The 12,509-nt window shown below is 42.8% G+C and overlaps 1 long non-coding RNA gene across 1 annotated transcript; it reads right to left on the bottom strand.

The window, feature by feature from the left end:
* Positions 1 to 4,931: 4,931 nt before the first annotated feature.
* LOC134478412 (uncharacterized) lies at positions 4,932 to 7,320 on the bottom strand. Its single transcript, XR_010051034.1, has 2 exons — positions 7,240 to 7,320; positions 4,932 to 5,300 (listed from the first exon to the last, which is right to left on the bottom strand). It is a non-coding gene; the product is annotated as an uncharacterized LOC134478412 (long non-coding RNA).
* Between the last annotated feature and the right edge of the window lie 5,189 nt (positions 7,321 to 12,509).

Below are 12,509 nucleotides of genomic sequence, written 5' to 3'. Positions count from 1 at the left end.
ATACCAAGTTGGCAAATTCTTTTCCTTTCCTTTCTTTTCCATTTTTAAATTTAAAAAAAAAGAAAAACTCTAGTCATATGCAAATATGGTCATTTCCTGTGCACTGAAGATTTAAAGTAAAAGTAAAACAATAAAGGATTTTAGAGTATAACACAAAAGAATCATTTCATGACCTTGAGATGAGAAACATTTTTAAAGGGTACAAAGGCAATATTAAGGAAAAGATTCATAAATTGGATTAAACTAAAATTTAAAATGTTTAAAAACCAAAAGATAGCATAAGGGAATTGAGAGTCAAAATAAGGGAGAATCTGTCTTTAACACATCTCTGACAAAAAAAGAATCAATCAGAAAAGACAGTAAGGAAAAGTCATATTTTTTATAATACGAGGATTTTTTTTTTTTTTTTTTTTTTTTTTTTGGTACCAGGGATTGAACTTACTACCTTGTGCTAGCAAGGCAGGCACTTATGCCACCAAACTAGATCCTCAGCCCAAATGAAGATATTTGAATGCCTGATAAGTACATGAAAAGGAGCTCAACTTCAGCTGCTACCAAAGAGATACAAGTGAAAACCACTATACTTCCACCAGGGTGTTCTGTTTGCTTTTCAAGTGATAAAAGCTGCTTCCCAATATGGCGCTATTAGGAGACTGGGGGTCAACGAGGTGGGGCCTAGTGGGATGTTGCCATAGTTGGATTTGGGATGTTCCCCAATGACCTGTACATTGAAGGCATGGTCACCAGCTTGTGGCACTACCGGGAAGTCGGGAGACCATCAGGAGTAGAAGCCTAGTAAGTAGAAGTTAGGTCACCAGGTGTGTGCTTTTTAAGGGGACTCTGGGGTACCAGTCCCTTCCTGATCCCAAAACAGAGAAGACAAGTGTTCACGGACTGAATCCTCCGAAAATGTGAGCCAGAATAAACCTTTCCTCCTTTTATGTTGGTTTTCTCAGGTATTTTTTCACACCAGCAAAAAACTCACACAGAGGTCTATGATTCACTGGTAGTGTGACCTCAAAGGGAACTGTAGACCCCATCTTTTTTCTCTCTTACTTCTCAGCCATGAAACAAGCACATATTTTTTTTTTATCAGTACCGGGAATCAAACTCACAACCACATGCTTGCAAGGCAGGCACCTATGCGGCTGAGCTAAATCCTTAGCCCTGAAATGGGCATTTTCTTCTTGCCATGTTCTACAACCATAATGAGTCCCCAACCCAAAGCAATGGGGTCAACTGCTTATGGAATGGATCTTCCAAAACTGAGCCTGAATAAATTCCCAAAACTAAGCCCAGATAAACTTGTTTTCTTTATAACTTGATACTGTAAGTATTTGTTATGGTGATAAGAAACTAATTCACAGAGTAAAATGAAAAAGTCATTTTCACTTTCCATAGTGTTGTCAAGATTGTGGAACAAATAAAACTCTCACACTCCAGATAAGAATATAAATTATTAAAATCACTTTGGTGAAATTATTTGTAGTATCTGCTAAAGTTGAATCCACATTTCTCTATCACCCAACCATCACAGCTTCAGATATGCACAATATAAACATGTTTGTGCATACCGCAAGTGTATCCCAAGAGACCTGTGCTGTCTGCAGTAGGCTAGAGCAAGAAAAAGTCCAATGTCCATTGTAATGAGTGGTGACTTAATCAGGCTCACTTAAGCAGCAATGAAAGTGCAAATCCATAACTGCAAGAATATGACAAGTCACAGCAGCAGCGTAATTTAGATGGTTTCCACCTTTCCAAAGTTCAAGAACAAGTGGAGCTAATCCATGCTTTTTTCAGAAGTCATATTAGCAGCCTCTGGCAGGAACAGAGTAAAGAAAGCCAGTGGGTGTGCATTTGTGCCAATTTATCATGCTCTACACATAGGCTGTGCACAGTTGGTGCATTCCTAGTTCATTAAGAATTTTTTAATTAAGTTAAAAACAAACTTGGAAACCAAGACTGTGTCTCCCCTGTTGGAAGTGATAAGCAAGAAATAAAAAAGAAGCCATGACAATTGATCCTGGTTACCTTAGAGACGCTGGGCTGCTGCTTCTCACCAGTGAAGGACTATCCTGTCTTCTCTTGTGCCCTTGTCTCCGTGGGAAGCCAATAACTCAGCACAGATTAAAAACAAACAAACAAAAGCCACTAAAACTGGTAAAAATGCAAACTTCCTGAGGTGATGAACAGGAGCCATTTTTTAAAAAAAAACTCAGTTAAACTCAGCACCTTGTGCTTGCCAGGCAGGTGCTTTTGCTGCTGAGCTATAACCCCAGCAATCCTGAGGTGATGGCAAAGGTGATTTATGAAAACATTACATCCAATGACTTAAATAACGTCTTTACTTCCCACCACTGCATGATAACTTTGGGTATGGCTGTCAGCATCCTTCAAAAACTCATCAGATTCTTGTGTTTTTATTGGTCAATATGATCCAACCTAATTTAAAGTTATATGGGTTTGACCAGATGTGGTGGCACACGTCTGTGATCCCAGCACACTCGAAAGCTGAGATTAGGATTGCCATGAGTTCAAGGCCAGTCTGGGCTATAAAGTCTGAGTTCAAGGTCAGCCTAAACTGCATAGTGAGATCCTGTCTCAAAAAGACAAAAGAAAAAGAAGTTACATGGGTTTAAGTTTGCCCTGATAAGAACTATTTTTAAAATATAGAAACAAAGGCCTCGGACCAGGAATTTAGCTCAGTGGCATGAATGCTTGCCTGGCAAGTGCAAGGTTGTGAGTTCCATCCCCTGTTCTGCAACAAAACAAAACAAAACAAAGGCCTTGACATCTTGCTATTTTCTAGAACTTTTGTTATGGGCATAACCATACTCTGCTCCAGCTCTTGGAACCAAAAGAACTCTTCCAGCCAGGTTGTATGTGTATATGTGTGTGTGTACTTGGGTTCACATGATCATCTCCGACCCCCATGTAATCGCTGTGCTTCTAGTTATACATTCATGCAAAAGTACCTATAATAATAGGATTTAGTTATATAATTAGATGAACTAGGGCTAGGGATATAGCTCAGAGGCACAGGTGCCTGCCTGGCAAGTGTAAGATCCTGAGTTTGATTCTTGGTAACCCCCCCAAAAAAACCCCAAAACACAATTACATGAATTTAATCATGAGATCTTTTTTTTTTTTTTTTGAAAAGTAGCAATAAGTATATGTAAAGTCACTAGGACTATACCTGGTGCAAGTATTGATTAACAACCCCTAGCTTCTTACTTTTCACTGATTAGGAGTTCACTGTGCTGAGGATAGAAGTGTAGCTCAGCGGTAAAGTGCACACTCACCAGGCCTGGGTTCCATCTCTAGCACTAAACCATAAATAAATAAATAGAAAGTTTACCATCTGGCTAAGATTTAATGAAGAAAAAACCCACAGATACTTGAATACACCAGCAAAGTCTAATATTAAAATCCCATCCTGCAAGGCAAGGTGGCACATGCCTGTAATCCCAGCAATCAGGAAGCTGAGGCAGGGGCATTGCCATGAATTCATGGCCACCCTGGGTTACAAGAGGATCACCATGAATTTGAGGCCAGCCCGGACTACATAAGAGAGTTCAAGTCCAACCTGCACTGCATAATAGTGAGACCCTGTCTCAAAAAGCAAAAAACAAAGAAAAAAAAAAAAAAACAGACCAAACAAAACATAATGCATGCGTGGAGAACTGGAGGAAACCAGGAAGTGACCCCAAGTGGAGGAAGCAGCTGCCACCCTAACACCACCGGTAAAAGCCACACCTGTTGCTGTCCCCAGTCCTGGGGTCCTGCTGGAAGTACAGTAGAGGATAGGAACTGGGTCCTGTGGTCTTGCTGTTAGTAGCTCCAGTCTGTGGGATTATTAGTTCCTATTTCTGCAAGGGCTAATGTGGCCTGGAGACACACTGACTGCCTCTCCAGTCCCACCATCCAGTCGCATGAAGACAGGCCACTGCCCTGCCTGTGCCCACAGGAATGCCCAGGCTCTTCCCTTCCTCTCTGAGCCACCCTTTTACCCCACACCCTCAGACTGGCCCTGGATCATGAGTTCCCAACCTTGCCCTTCAGTTAGAAAGTCAGAAGAGGAAAACGATCCTCTGGTGAAGCAAGTAGCTCGTCTAGTGGCTCAGGGCTTTGGGGTAGGCCAGAAAGAAAGCGGATTACAAATGAGGAACCAGCCAGGGATATAGCTCAGCAGCATAATGCCTGCCTGGAAAATGCGAGGTGCGGAGTTCAAGTCCTGGTACCAAAAAAAAAGAGAAACCAAAGGGCCAAGACAGGAGTGGGTGAACAGAACACAGCTGCTGAGATGGGTGTTTCATCAATCCTAAGACAAAACTGTGTTCACAATATAGTGCCTCTATGATTTCGTGATTTAATGCCTTCATGATTTAGAGTCTCCACAATAGGGATGTCTCCAGCATCTGCTTTCACCCACAGAATACTTCTGACACCTATAGGCAGGGTTTGGGGGTGGTCCTATATCTTGTGGTTCAGCCCTGAGACTGCCTGCCCAGGTTGATGGAAACTTCATAAGCTAAATGATCAGTCCTGCTAGACGGCCCTACTTTAGATGCCAACTGCAATTGTAGACCACCTATAGCCTTGGCCAACTGGCTTCAAGCTGGGGGTTCCTTCTAGAACAGCCTATGGAACTCAGGAAAGCACTTTACTTTCAACTACTAGTTTATTATAGAAACTACTGTAAAGCACTTTTAAAAACCCAGGTGAAGAAGCATGTGGGAGAGGTCTAGAAGGTGCCAGGTTAAGAGATTTCTATCCCCATGGAGGTGAGGTCACCACACTCCTGGTACATGATATATTCATTGAGCTACAAGCTCTCTGAAGCCTACAGTTTAGGGTGTTTTGTTTTATTTTGTTTCACAGTACTAGGAATTGAACCCAGAGCCTTTGTACAGAATTACATTCCCCAGCAATTTTTAAAATATTTTATTTGAAATAAGGTTTTGCTAAGTCATTAAGTTGCCCAAGATGGGTTCTAATTTGCAACCCTCCTGCCTCAGCCTTTGAGTAATTGAGATTTCAGGTGTATACCACCATGCGCGGTTGTTTTTGTGGAGGTTCCCTTGCATAGGCCTGACTGATTGTATCTATGGTTGTTGGAGATCAATCCTCTCATTGAGTGCTTGGTTCCTCTAGCAAATGGCCATCACGGTGAACTTCCCAGGGGCCACTGTGAGTCACCTCATTAACTCAGTCTCAGGTCCAGTTGACAGAGGCTTATCGTGAACATCCAAAGACTGTCACACAGGAAATTCCAAGGGTTTGGGAGTTTGTGCCAGGAACTGAGGGCAAAGAACAAATATTTATTTTTCATTATCTGACAATAGCTCAGTTACATTTTAATTGATATGATTTTTAAATGACGCAAAAAAAGTCACAGTGATTATAGTAAAACTGATCGTGTAGCTTTATTAAAAAGGTAGCACTGATAAAACACAGTGGCAAGTGAAAACGTGGGCACTTTCTCTGGATCTAGTCAAACTCAGCAGGAATGGCAAGGGCCCAGCTCAAGCCAGGCTTGGGCTCAGAAACCTGAGAAGCCAGGGACGCTCCCCTGGGCTCAGTGTCACAGGTAGGCAAGTGTCCCACTGGCCTACATGTAGGAGCCCTACAGGGGGCTCAGCACTTCCCTGCCCTGATGTCTCCTGGCCTCAGTCCCTTCAGAATCCCCAGCATGTGAGTCCCTCAGGCCTTCTTCCCTTGATACCTAGACTCTGCTCTCTGTCATGTTCAAATAAGTGGCATTTTTGCACATGTGCCTCTCTTGATTTGTTGCCTCTTATTTCCTAATTCAGGCCTCTGCCTGTGCTGTGACAGTGTCTCAGTCCTAGTGTGGGGCCAGCTTGCCCGTCCAGGCCTGAAGGGAACAGTGTGCTTGGGGTCTGCAGCTGCCTCCTCAGAACCAGCCTCATGGTTCCCCTGGGGGGGGGGGCAGCCCCAGACCTCCCTTGGGAGCTGCACAAGACCCTCCTAAGAACCATCTCCTGGCACCGGGAGGGCAAACTGAGGTCGTGATGGTGAATGAGTTTCCAGAAAGTTCCTGAAGCCTGGCAATACAGAAACCCCTCTGCCAGCCAGTAGGTCCCAGCCATGCTCCCCCGGTAAGGGCCAGGGAGCAAGAAGCTCTCCCTTGGGCCCTCCATCCCAGCCCTGGGGAGCATAGCTGCTCCCATGCCCACCACTCCTGTTTCTCTACTGTTGTCTTTGTTCCTACCAGTAGAGCCCTTGTTAACCGATCCCACTATACTCAATTATTCTTTAATCCAATGTTCCCTAAAGCTTGTATCTAGCCTGCATGAGGCCCTGGCTTTGAACTCTGGACTTACATAAATAAAAATAAAACAAACTTTCCCTACTCAAAATTCTGGTGGACTGGATTTGTACTGAGACAGTACAAATTAGTTTGCATGCCTAATGGGAAAGAACAGAGACCAAAAGAAGAAGAAAAACATGGAGAAGAGAAAGAAAAGGAAATTGAAAAAAATGAGGGGGGCAACAAAGTAGTAAGAAACTGACAGAAGGAGCAAAGGACGTGAGAAGGGGAATGTGGAGGTTCCGAGTCGCCTGGCCTGGGCCAGGGGAAGGCAGGAGACTGGGGATACAGGACCCCGGGCACCCGCGGTCTGTGTGGAGAGGCAGCCCCTCCACTCGATCTGGTCTGGAAAGGAGACTGGCTCCCATCCACGGGGCAGCAGCAGCCCAAGGGCAGGGGGGCAAAAAGGCTAAGGAAGGGTGGAATCATTCTCTGCTGCAACCGGACAGCATCCTTGCTGCCCTCAGACAGAGACGCAGGTTCTGAGGCTGTAGATCCGGTTCAGACCTCTGACCCCACACCACCCAACCTAGTTCAGAGGCCTTGAAATTTGGACAGAATTATACCACTGGGGTTCCTGATTCTGTAGATTTCGAATGACAGATACTAGAACTTCTCTCGGCCTCCATAGCCACGTATGCCAATGCACATAATTAAAAAAATTATGTATTTGTTTATCTGCATTAGTACATGTTTGCAGTTCATTCCTTGTGGATACACCATGCATCTTTTAATTCTTTCTTCAATCCCTTTCTCACCTCTTCATTTCCTTCCCACTTAAGAAAGATCTATCTCCCTGTTTTCTATTATCTATTTTTATTTGGCCCTTTATTTATATTTTGGGCTTCTCAAAAATATGAAAGAGAAAGAGAAGCCATGCACGCCAAGTAAAGCATGCTGGCCCGTACCTGTAATCCAGCATTTGGGAGGCTGAGGCAGGAGGATTTCCATGAGCTCGAGGCCAGCCTGAGACTGTGTCTCACAAACACTAAACAAACAAATCAAAAAGAAGAAAGAAAATAAAAGAAGAAAGAAAGAAAACAATATTTAATCTTGTGCATCTGATTTATTTCACTCAATATTATGGTCTCAAAGTACATCCATTTTCCTACAAGTGACTTTATCCTTCTTTATGATATATTAGTACTCTATTGTATGTAATACTACATTTTGTTTATGCATTCACTTGTGATGGACATACAGGCTGTTCCAAAGCCGTAGCTATTATTATCATTATCAGTTTCTTTCCTGCCTCTCTCTCCCTGCCCTCTGCACATACATTTCCAACAGCTTCTGTTTCTCTGGAAACCTTAACACGGCAAGGACAAGGCACAGCTCCATATTCTCTCAGCCTTGGACACAGCAGTTCCACCTTCTTATCCTTACCCGAGACAGCTGTGTCATTTAAGCTAAGGAAGGGAGGTGCTCTTTGGGCAGCTGCCAGGCATGCGCAACCAGAGAGGGACAGTGACCACCACCATCATGATGAGCCCTAGGAGCAGGGCAAGGCCAGTGCTCGGACCAGGTGCACAGATGCAGGCCCGCAGAGGGACACAGCCCATGTGGAGCCATTCCCGCCTCTCCACACTCTGATCTGTCTCCTCCCCTGTGGGGATGGTGACAACAGCACCTAGATTAAAGGAGTTTACACATGTGGGGTGCTCTGGCCATGCCTTGCACATGGCAAGCACCTTATGTGACTTACAAAAAGCAAACAGGGAGCCTGACTATCTGGGCCTTGTAAAAGCTACTTGCCATTCTGAACCCAGCCTCCTTATGTGTAGAATAAATTTTTTAAAACCCAAACACATAATAAAGCCTATCTTGAGAGGTTTTCTTGAAATAAAGATGTCACAGGACAGGTGCTCCACGCCAGCTCGCTGATGGATCTCAGCAGTGAGCATGCTCAGACCCTCCTGCACCTGGGTGAACGTTTGGCGTGTGGTAATGCTGCCCTCTGCTGGACGTCGGTTCACATCGCACAACTGACAACTCCCACTGTCCTCCCACCTCCCACAAGGCTTGTGTCTTCAACAAATTTTTTTTTCCCTTCCTTCCTTCCTTCCTTCCTTCCTTCCTTCCTTCCTTCCTTCCTTCCTTCCTTCCTTCCTTCCCTTCCCTTCCCTTCCCTTCCCTTCCCTTCCCTTCCCTTCCCTTCCCTCCCCTCCCCTCCCCTCCCCTCCCCTCCCCTCCCCTCCCCTTCCCTCCCCTCCCCTCCCCTCCCCTTCCCTTCCCTCCCCTCCCCTCCCTTCCCCCTTCCCTTCCCTTCCCTTCCCTTCCCTTCCCTTCCCTTCTTTCTATCCTTCCTTTTTTTTTTTTTTTTTTTTTTGTGCCCCAGTACATTTGGCTGCTGCAACCCAGCATGATTAAACAGCTATCAACAGAAGTATTTTTCCACGCGATGAACAAATGAAACTAGTTTTGGTTGTCTTGCCTGAAACATTCTTGCTCTTCAGTGTGGAGACGTCTTTAACTGTTGATGTGACCTCCTGACCAATTCTGGGCTTGTTTCTTTGTGATTCAGTCATGGCAGGATTTTCTTCTGAGTTGTGTCCTCTGTCTCAGATCTTTCAGTATGGGGTGTGCAGCTGTGCATAGGCGTCCTTACAGTCTTCCTCATTTCTGTAGCAGTAGTAGAATGCCTTAACTGTCACTTCCAGTTCTAAAATTGAGTCTATTCCTTTTTGTCTTAGTCATTCTAACTAAGATTTAGCACTGGTGTTTCTTTTTGGCTACTTTTGAAGAAGCAACTTTTATCCTCTGAGTTTCTCTATTGTTTCCTGTTTTGCATTTTATTTGTTGTTGTCTTTATTATTTCCTTTATTCTGCTATTGAGCCTGTGGTTCAGTTTATTCTTTTGCTAATTCCTTAAATTGTAAAGTGAGGGTGTTGGCTTTAAATCTGTACTGATTTTCAATGTAAGCATTTCAGGATATAAATTTATTGCTGTAGCTCAGCAGCAGTGTTGTACTGGCATACACAAGGCTCTGAGTTCAATTCCCAGCACTAAAAAAAATGATAATAAAATTTAAACTTAAATTTTGGCCCAACATATCCTAGGAATGTTTCCCATATTCCCAAGGACCATTGAGACTCCATGAGAAAGCCGGATGAGAAAGCCAGGTCTGTCTGCTGGATCCATAGTTTTGCTCTGAGGTTCAGGGATTCCATCTGCTCATCTTCTGTTTGGTTGTTCCACCCCCAAATAAGAGTAGGGTACTGAAGTCTGGCCGGCACTGCAGAATTGTCTTCTCCTCTTTTCAGTTGGGGCAATTTTTGCTTCCAACATTTTGATGTTCTATTAGGTGTGTAAATGTGTATCACTTTTTTTATAAATGTGTGTAATTTTTTATAAATGTATGTGTGTTACAGCTTTTGCTACTATATAGTGTTCTTTGTTCTCAGTAACCTTCTATTTTGTCTGGTATTTGGTTACCTTACTTTCACTTTCAACCTATTTGTATCGTTGAAAAGAAAGGGATTGGGCTGGGGATTTAGCTCAGCAGGCATAAATCCCTGCCTTGCAAGCACATGCTCTTGAGTTCAATCCCTGGTACAAAAGAAAGAAAGAAAGAAAGAAAGAAAGAAAGAAAGAAAGAAAGAAAGAAAGAAAGAAAGAAACTAAAGGGATTGTCTTGTTGACAGCCCATAGTTGCATCTTGTGTTCTTACTCTTCTGCTGGTCTCCATTTACCCTTGAAATAACTATTGATAAGGAAGGTGTTACTCCTGAATTCTGCTGTTTTTTAATGCCCAACCCCCCACCAACTTCCTGCACTGCAATCTCTTTTAGTGTTAATGAAAGATTTGAATTTCTCTCTGATTTCCTTCTGTGTATATTCTATATCTATTTTCTTTTGAGTTAGCATAGGGGTTGCATTTATGATATTAAAATTACAACACTAGAATTTGAATACCAGTTCAATTTATAGCAGTTTAATTTAAATATACAAAAACTGCTCCTTTGCTTCTGTCCACAACCCTTACTGATGTCACAAAATTTCATCTTTTTGTATTATGTGTCCATAAACACATCTATTTTTTATGCATTAGTCTTTTAAAGAATATAAGAACATACAAATACAAACTAATGTCTCAGTAATATTAGCCTTGTAATTGCCACGTTTACTTTGTTGAGATCTGTGGCCCTGAGTTTCTGTCTGACTCTCATGTCACCTGCTGGACTACCTGAGGCCTACCTACATGACAGGCCAGTGGCCCTCATCTGCTCAGCTGTTGTTGATCTGGAATTGTCTTCATTTCTCTTTCATTTTTGAAGGATAGTTTTTTTTAAATTTTATTTTGACAGTAGTAAAATACAACAGAACAAGACAGAATAAAGCCAATTAAGATCATACAGTGAAATTGGTACAGAACTTCACAGCAGGTTACTGGGATAACAGTTATAGGTATTGATAGGATTATTTCCAGAGGATGAAAAATACTTCCAAAAGATGAGGAGTATAAAACAAAAGAGGCCTTTATTCTGGGGAGAGAGGACTGGCAGGCTGGCCGCTGGAATCCGGCAATCTCTCTCCCGCGGACACGTGGCGTGGGGGAATATAAGTAGCCTAAGGTTAGGGCAATGCCCTAAGGCCATTAGAGATGCACAGGTATTTCATTGACACACCTTTGGCGCCAGGGGCAGGTTCTGAAGGGTGGGGGGTATAGAGTTACAGGTAAATCTCTAGGGGCGGGGGAGGCAGGAGCTCCCTAATTCCGGCTGAGGCTTTCTCTGGCTACAGTGTCTGGTCTGGACCAGCAACCCTTTCAGGTATCATAGTATATTTCGTTATCTTTACAATAGTTGTTCATTCAATCACGTATATCAAAATAAAATGAAATACAGAACATTATAGAACTTATCAAAACAGAATATTGAATAGAGCAGTACCACTAATCAGAATAGAGAAAAACAGTAATAAAAATATTTGCCTTCAAAGAGATGGTAGAAGGAAATCCCCCTTATTTGCTATGGTCAACCTCCCAAGAGATCCTTAGATTTCTGGTTCCATTCGCTAACAGCAGGACAAAAGAAGCGGGATAGGGGAAGTGGGATGTTTGACTCTAGGCCGTGCACCAGTAGGTTCACTGTTGCTTAGCAGGGAGGCAGGCTGGTTGCTTGGTTTCCCAGCTTCATAAGTTCCAACATGGCGCAGATCTCAGGAGACACTGGTGATTCTCCCCCTGGAAGGCTGAAGGATAGTTTTCATGGATATAAAATTCTCTGTTAACAGTTTTTTTCCTTTCCTTCAATACTTTGAATATATCATTGTTTTCTGACCTCTCAATTTTCTGATAAGAAGTCCACTTATATTGTTGGGAAAGTATGTTAAAAGCTACCTTCCTCCCAGTTTCATAAATGCTGATAATATACCTCAGTGTGCGTTCCACAACAGAATATTTTCTGCAGTACCAGGATGCTCATTAAGTTGTGGCATCAGTTTGAGACTAATCATTCAGATCTTAAAGAAAAAGGAATTGAACATTTTAATTTAATGAGAGCTTTAAAAGTCAAAAAGTATTATGGATTTTCAAATCAGAAATGACAAGGCCACTGAAACATCTTATCCTATAAGTTTTAATTTCTAAGAAGGTAAATGTCAATTTCTACCACTGGCTTAAACAGAAAGTCCTTCAGGACCCTTCATCCTTCTGTTTAGTATAAAAGGCTATTGAGCCCAACAACTCTGGATTCTCAGCAGGCACAGCAGGGCCACCATTGCGCAAAAAGTCATTGTTATGGATCCAGGTGCCTGCGTAAGGCCATGGCTGGGCCCAGAATTGGTCCTTTTAGTTTGGGAAGCTGATTTTCAGTGATGGGAAAGATTTCTTCTTCTTCTTTTTTTTTTTTTTTTTTTGTCTTTTTTGAGACCAGGTCTCAATATGCAGTTCAGGCTGGCTTTGAGCTCACTTTGTAGCCCAGACTGGTCTCGAACTCTCAATGATCCTCCCAACTCAGCCTCCTGAGTGCTGGTATTACAGGTGTGAGCCACCACGGAAAGATTTTAACACCAGTTAACTTTTTTTCTTTTTGACCTTTTAAATATTGTCATTCTTGTTTTTCCTCTATTCTCCGTTCCTTTTCTTCTCTTCCTTTTTTTTCTCTTTTTTTCCTTTTGCATATTTTGCCTTCTTTCCTCACTTCTTCTGTCAGATGGTGTTCACTGTGCTGCACT

The sequence above is a fragment of the Cavia porcellus genome, unplaced genomic scaffold (genome assembly GCF_034190915.1).
Source record: "Cavia porcellus strain 051 isolate PalLab524CR breed Dunkin Hartley unplaced genomic scaffold, mCavPor4.1 scaffold_13, whole genome shotgun sequence".
Lineage (NCBI taxonomy): Eukaryota > Metazoa > Chordata > Mammalia > Rodentia > Caviidae > Cavia > Cavia porcellus.
This window is presented reverse-complemented; position numbering and strand designations above follow the sequence as displayed.